Consider the following 7,720-nt stretch of genomic DNA (forward strand, 5'->3'; position numbering starts at 1 on the left):
AGATGAGATGTTGGCGATGCCCATCATTATAACAAATAATTATGCGCATGTATAGAAAGAGCTTGTTGCCTCCGAGGAGGAGCGATGACATGAATGCGTCTTGGACTAGACGACAAGAGTGTGGGGATGGTGCATGCACCAAGTGTGGATGAGACAAGGATGGTGCCCATCATCATTACAAGTACTCTAAATTACATGTTGGTGAAAGGAGGGGCTTGCGAAAGATGTGTTATATGATGACCAAGATCATCGCCTTGAGATTGATCACATTCATGTTAAATAGGTGGAGAACTTGACTACCATTGACGATAGTGGAGAAGAGATTGAATATAAAGATGGGTCATTTGTAGCGTGTAAAGGTTTGTTTTTCCCATTGCAACACACACGCATATTTGCTAGTATCACATCATGTCTTGACCATATCACATCACAACATGCCCTGCAAAAACAAGTTAGACGTCCTCTACTTTGGTGTTGCAAGTTTTACGTGGCTGCTACAGGCTTCTAGCAAGAACTGTTCTTACCTACGCATAAAACCACAATGGTGATTCATCAAGTTTGTTGTTTTAACCTTCTTCAAGGACCGTCCACAGTCAAATTCGATTCAATTAAGTAGGAGAAACAGACACCCACCAGCCACCTTTATGCAAAACAAGTTGCATGTCTATTAGTGGAACCGGTCTCATGTACGTGGACATGTAAGATTGGTCCGGCCGCTTCATCTTACAATACCGTCGAATCAAAATAAGACGTTGGTGGTAAGCAGTATGACTATCACCGCCCATAACTCTTTGTGTTCTACTATTTCATATCATCTACGCATAGACCTGGCTCGGATGCCACTGTTGGGGAACATTGCATGGAAAACAAAAAAAATTCTACGCCCTTGCAAGTTCTATCCATGGAGATGCATAGCTACGAGAGGGGGGAGCATCTTCATACCCTTGAAGATCGCAAAGAGGAAGTGTTTATCAATGCAGTTGATGTAGTCGTACACCTTCACGATCCGTCCCGATCAAGTACCGAACGTACGGCACCTCCGCGTTCAGCACATGTTCATCTTGATGATGTCCTCGCCTTCTTGATCCAGCAAGACGGGCGAAGTAGTAGATGAGTTCCGGCAGCACGACGGCGTGGTGATGGTGTTGGTGAAGAACAATCTCCGCAGGGCTTCGCCAAGCACAACAGAAACTATGACAGAGGATAAAATAGAGGGAACGGGGTTGCCGGCACACGGCTTGGTGATTCTTGATGTCTCTTGGGTGCTAGCCCTGCCCCTCTATTTATATGTTGAGCCCTGGGGTCGAATCTTGGAGTAAAAGCCTCCTTAAAGTTGGTTTTGCCCAAAAGGCAAGAGTCCTTCTCGGACTCCAGGGCTAGACGCCAGGGTTCCCGGCGTCTACCCCCAGACGCCAGGGTTCCTGGCGTCTGGCCCTTGGCCTCTGCAAAACTTCCTTTTGCACTTTCCAAAAGCATCATGGGCTTTCCCCTTTGGCCCAAATAAAGTGTTCTCATACCCAAACATTTTGGGAAACATCTGAAACCCCTTCCGGTGAATCCTAGAACCTTTCCAAAGACCAAACACTATTATCCCATATATCAATCTTTACCTCCAGACCATTCTGGAGCTCCTCATCATGTCTGTGATCTCACCCGGGACTCCAAACAACATTTGTTCACCAACATACATAACTCATATAATACTATATCATCAACGAACATTGAGCGTGCGGACCCTACGAGTTCGAGAACTATGTAGACATGACCGAGACACCTCTCTGGTCAATAAGCAACAGCGGAACCTAGATGCCCATATTGGCTCCTACCACAAACCACACCGTTGATGGCCATACATCCACACCTTTAGTACCTCTTCCAACCTCCTCTTACTCGCCTGCTACTTATGGCATCGATCATAACTCTATGCCAGAATACATGCCATGTTGAAGCCGCGGAAGGAAAATAGATCTATTGAAGGTGTACGAACCAAGTTGTGGACCTAAGATGAGAGAATGAGTCTTTTCCTAATATATAGCTAATGTATGTGTATTGTGTCTCTTCTATTTCAAAGGTCATTTTGTTAAACTTAAGTTGTGAGGTATTATCTCTAGAGAGATCACAGTAACTATGCCATTTACTACTGTCCTTTTGTCTCCTATCTTGTTGTGTTCCTCAACAAGTATGCTCCTCTTTAATTGCTTTGCACCAATGGGTTTGCCTTATTCCTACTGATAATCTTGGTTTGGCCATGGGATTCGGGAGGATTAAGGTTGACAAGTCTTTTGGTTCTAGTGTGTGTGTGCCATTGAGAAGGCATCGTTGAGTATGGGCAACAAATAGTGGACCTCTCTACCATAAAATAGAAGTATTAATCGATATTATGACCACAAGTGTGAACGCTTAAAATTCAACATAGTCGGGGACGGTATGACCGAACATTAAAATCAATCAAGACATACTGAGGGCATCATTTACTGAAACCTTCAGATTTTTCAAGGAATGGAACCGTATGGAATTCTTCCTACGTAGGTTGTCAAATTCTTCCTACGGTTCCATAGGGAATGAAACCATAGGATTTTTCACCAAATGGAACCGCAGAGTAGGGAATTCTTCTCCAAGTGCACTCAATAAGGAGTGGACATGATGGACCATCCTCGTCCATTAGGCTGGCTACGCTAGTGATCCCGCTTCTCTAAGAGAAAACTACTCTCTTTTGTTTTTTTGCGCAGGGAGGCGGGCTACTCTCAGAGATGGGAAAAAAGACGCTTTGCCATAAATCATTTTACCATATGGCTATGCATGCTCAGCGGCCTACCCGCTTTCATGTTAGGCCGACAATACGCTTGCTAGCAATAAACGAAAAAGGCTCTCGCCCTACTTTATATATAAAGCACCGATCAATGACAACCCACCACATACAGCACACACCCACACACAACACCTGAGGCAGGATACATAGGTGCTGAAGAACAACTACACACTCCAAGCAACATCTATCGTACTACAGGTAGGAAGATAAATCATCACTAGACTCCAAATGAGCCCTCAAACATGACACCATGAAGAGGGGCAGCCAAAACTCAACGGATCAGGGCCTCCAAAGTGGTGTCTTCGGGAAGATCACAACGCTGTAGCACCACCACTGCTCGATCCAGAGGATCAGGGTCACCTCCCAGAGCATCCCGGAGCATCAAGAGCATCCACGATGGAGCCTTCAAGAAGGGTACGACGCCCACAGACGCCGCCGCTGTCAGTCTGGCCAAGGCAGGCAAAGTTTTCACCCCGACAAGCACTATCCGCCACCGGAACAAGGTAAGCGCAACCAATATAGGTTGGTCACACCCACCATTGAACGCCGAAAGCTATTCGCCGCCGCACTCATGGCCATGGCCGCCAGCCAGCACCCGAGCCGCGTCCCCTACCCACGGGAACCGCGGCTCCCACCACCGACCAGTGAGGGGGCAGAAGGTCCCTCCTTCCACCCCCACGCGAGCCCCTTGATGAGATCGGGTATGAGCAGGCCAGATCCGGGGGCGCTATCGTCAGTGGCCACAGACTGGTTGCACACTGGGGACCAGGGCCACCGTCGGACACGGCGGCAAGGCCGGGAAGCACCCATACCTCCCTCCCAGGAGCACCCCTGCCACCACCGACCACCCACACTCGCCACCAGCCGCATGACATAGACCAAGAGCAGCGGGGGGAGAAGGTCGCACCACCACCACAACGCCGCCCCCTCCACCAGCCAAGATGTCCACGACGGAGGCAGCCGCCCACAGCTCAAGCCGCCCCCGGCCAGTGCCGCTCGGAGGGCCAGATCCGACAGAGCCGCGACTGCATCTGGCCCCCAAGCACACACCTCCAACACGTCACCATCGCGCACTTCTCCTAGTGCATCACCACGCCACCGCACCCATTGTCTAGCACGACACCCCGGCTCAGTCGCCTCGGCCTGCTCCAAGCCCACTGAGCGAGAGGGCGAGATCTCCCCAGCGCCGACTAGGCTTTGCCTAGTCGTGCCCTCTGGTGGCAGTGAGGGGGAGAAGGAGCGGGAGGGGGGCCCGCTGGCGACGGCTAGGGTTTCCATCCGGTCTTGTGCGGGGCTACCCGGGAGGAGTGAGCGAGGGGGCCTTTTTCCGCTGCTGCCTCAAAACGTTTTGACATGGGTAGACTTAGACTTGGCCATGGGCAGCCTGGCCCGGTCAGCTCCCCCGACTGAGGGAGTCCTGGACTAAGGGGTCCTCGAGCGTCCAGGCCATGGGTCGGACTGATGGGCTGTGAAGATACGAAGATCGAAGACTGTACCTGTGTTTGGATAGGACTCACCTTGGCGTGGAAGGCAAGCTTGGCGATCAAATATGTAGATTCCTTTCTTTGTAACCGACCCTATGTAACCCTACATCCTCTCGGTGTCTATATAAACCGGAGGACTTAGTCCGGAGAGGAGGAGATTCATTATCATAGTCATACCGGCTAGACTTCTAGGGTTTAGCCATTACGATCTCGTGGTAGATCAACTCTTGTAATACTCATATTCATCAAGATCAATCAAGCAGGAAGTAGAGTATTACCTCCGTAGAGAGGGCCCGAACCTGGGTAAACATCGTGTCCGCTGTCTCCTGTTACCATCGACCTTAGACACATAGTTCGGGACCCCCTACCCGAGATCCGCCGGTTTTGACACCGACATTGGTGCTTTCATTGAGAGTTCCACTATGCCATCCTCAAAAGGTTTGATGGCCCCTTCAATCGTCAACAACGATGCTGTCCAAGGTGAGACCTTCCTCCCTGGATAGATCTTCATGCTCAGCGGCTTCGTACTGCGGGCCAACTCGCTTGGCCATCTGGAGCAGATCGATAGCTACGCCCCTGGCCACCAGGTCAGATTTGGAAGTTTGAACTATGTCACGGACATCAGTGGAGACTTGATCTTCGCTGGATTCGAGGCCGTGGCAACCGCTCCTGGTCACCCAGATGGACATGACCTAAATCTATCATCGGACAGCATCCAGGAGATAGCTCCTGCAACCGCTATGGCTTTAGATTTGGAGCATACTGCGCCATCCAAGTACCGGAGGCTCAACCCCACCACGGAGGCCACAGATTCCCCAGAGTTGGAGCCACACATGGACTTGAACTCACACGAGATCTGCGTCTCCGGAACTCCGGACTTGTTTCTGGCAGTAAGTTCCGAACCGCGGGAGTTCACGGATGCTAAACTTGAACGTTTATCGGTCTTCGAATTCAACACCGCAGACATCTTCCAGCACTCGCCTTCGGGCGACGTGCTAAACTCATTTAAGAACCTGTCCTTGGCGGGGGACTCACAGCCGAACTATATCCGGTTCGAACTAGAAGCTGATGACAGGGAATTTCGGTCCCCACCCGCCATCCACTTTATAGCCACTGTCGAAGACTTAACTGACATGCTCGATTACGGCTCCGATGACATCGACGGTATGGATGATGATGCCGGAGAAGAAGAGGCCCAGGACCCGCCATTCAACAGACGTTGGACGGCCACTTCCTCGTACGATGTATACATGGTGGATGCAGCAAAGGAGAATAGCGGTGATGACAAAGAAGATCTAATTGAGGATAAACCTCCTAAGATACAATCGAAATGCCGGCGTCAGCGGTACGCTCTAAGTCACGCCGCAGTAAAGATAGCAACACCGTCAAAGGAAAAGATGCCACTCCGAAAGGTGCCGAAGACAATGAAGACCCTGTTGACGCAGCTACCAAACAGGATGAACAAGAAGATGGGCAAGCCAGCCTAGACGAATAGGCCAGGCCCAATGACTCGGAGGACGATTGTTATCATCTGCTCTCTGAGGATGAGGAAAGCCTCGGCAACGAAGATTTCATCGTGCCTGAGGAACCTCTTGAGTAGGAGCGCTTCAAGCGCCAGCTAATAGCCACCACAAGGAGACTGAAAAAGAAGCAGCAACAGCTTCAAGCTGACCAAGATCTGCTCGTCGACAGGTGGACTGGCATTCTGGCAGCCGAAGAATATGGCCTCAGACACCCAGCCAAGAGTTACCCAAAGCGAAGGTTTCTACCTCAGTTCGATGAAGAAGCGTTGGAGCCCATACTTCCCTCGCGTAATGCGGCTGACCGAACACTATGCATTCGGGACAGTGCGGCGGACCGAGCACCTCGTGGTCGGGATAGAGCGGCAACTCAAGCCGAACAGCAGCCCGCCCCGCCGCCACGAAAAAACAGAGACAAAACAGCTCGGGGTCATACACACGACCTCCGGTAGACCCTAGATAGTAGAGCAGGATATACCCGATCGATTTACGGGTCGCGAGGACGTTCCTCAACACGTGATGATGGCTACCTATTCAAACGTGACAAACCTAGTCACACCCGAGCCGACAACCGCAGACGGACTCCATCGGAGCTACGTCGCGACGTGGCCTGATATAGAGGCGCTGCACACCCTCTTTGCTTCACCGATGAAGTAATGGATCACGAATTTCCCGAAGGGTCCAAACCCGTTAACATTGAATCATACGACGGAACAACCGACCCCGTGGTATGGATCGAGGATTTTATTCTCCATATCCACTTGGCCTACGGAGATGACCTCCACGCTATCAAATACCTCCCACTAAAGCTCAAAGGGCCAGCTCGGCACTGGTTAAACAGCCTGCCTGAAAACTCTATCGACCGCTGGGAGGACTTGGAAGAAGCCTTCCTCGACAAGTTTCGAGGTACATATGTCCGTCCACCATATGCCGATGACTTAAGCCACATAGTCCAACAACCTGGAGAGTCAGCCAGGAAATTTTGGACTAGGTTCCTAACCAAAAAGAACCAGATCATCGACTATCCGGATGCCGAAGCTCTAGCGGCCTTTAAAGATAGCATCCGTGATGAATGGCTTGCCCGGCAGCTCGGCCAAGAAAAATCGAAATCTATGGTAGCCCTCACGACACTTATGACCCACTTTTGTGCGGGTGAGGATAGCTGGCTGGTTCGTAGTAAAAATACGGCCAACGACGCAGGCCCCTCTGAGGCCAAAAACAGCAACGGCAAGCTCCGACGTAACAGACACAAACGCCGAAGCAATGGTAATAATACCTACGACACTATAGTCAACGCCGGATTCAGTGGCTCCAAGTCCAGCCAGTGGAAGAAACCGTACAAGAGAAACAATCAAGGACCATCTAGCTTGGACCGCATACTCGATCGTCCGTGCCAAATCCATGGCACCCTAGACAAACCATCCAACCATACCAATAGAGATTGCTGGGTTTTTAAGCAAGCCGGCAAGTTAAATGCCGAGAACAAGGAAAAGGGATCACAGAGCGAGGACGATGACAAGGAGCCCCTGCAGCCAAACACAGGGGGACATAAGAAGTTTCCCCCTCAGGTTAAAAAGGTGAACATGATATATGCTACACACATCCCCAAAAGGGAGCGCAAGCGCGCACTCAGGGACGCCTACGCGATAGAGCCAGTCGCCCCAAAATTTAATCCATGGTCGTCATGCCCGATCACTTTTGATCGCCGGGATCATCCGACCAGTATTCATCATGGCGGTTCAGCCGCACTGGTCCTGGACCCAATAATTGATGGGTTCCACCTAACGTGAGTCCTGATGGGCGGTGGCAGCAGCCTCAACTTGCTCTATCAGGATATAGTGCGCAAAATGGGAATTCATCCATCATGGATCAAACCCACAAAGACTACCTTCAAAGGAGTCATACCG

The sequence above is a fragment of the Triticum aestivum genome, chromosome 1A, assembly GCF_018294505.1.
Source record: "Triticum aestivum cultivar Chinese Spring chromosome 1A, IWGSC CS RefSeq v2.1, whole genome shotgun sequence".
NCBI lineage: Eukaryota > Viridiplantae > Streptophyta > Magnoliopsida > Poales > Poaceae > Triticum > Triticum aestivum.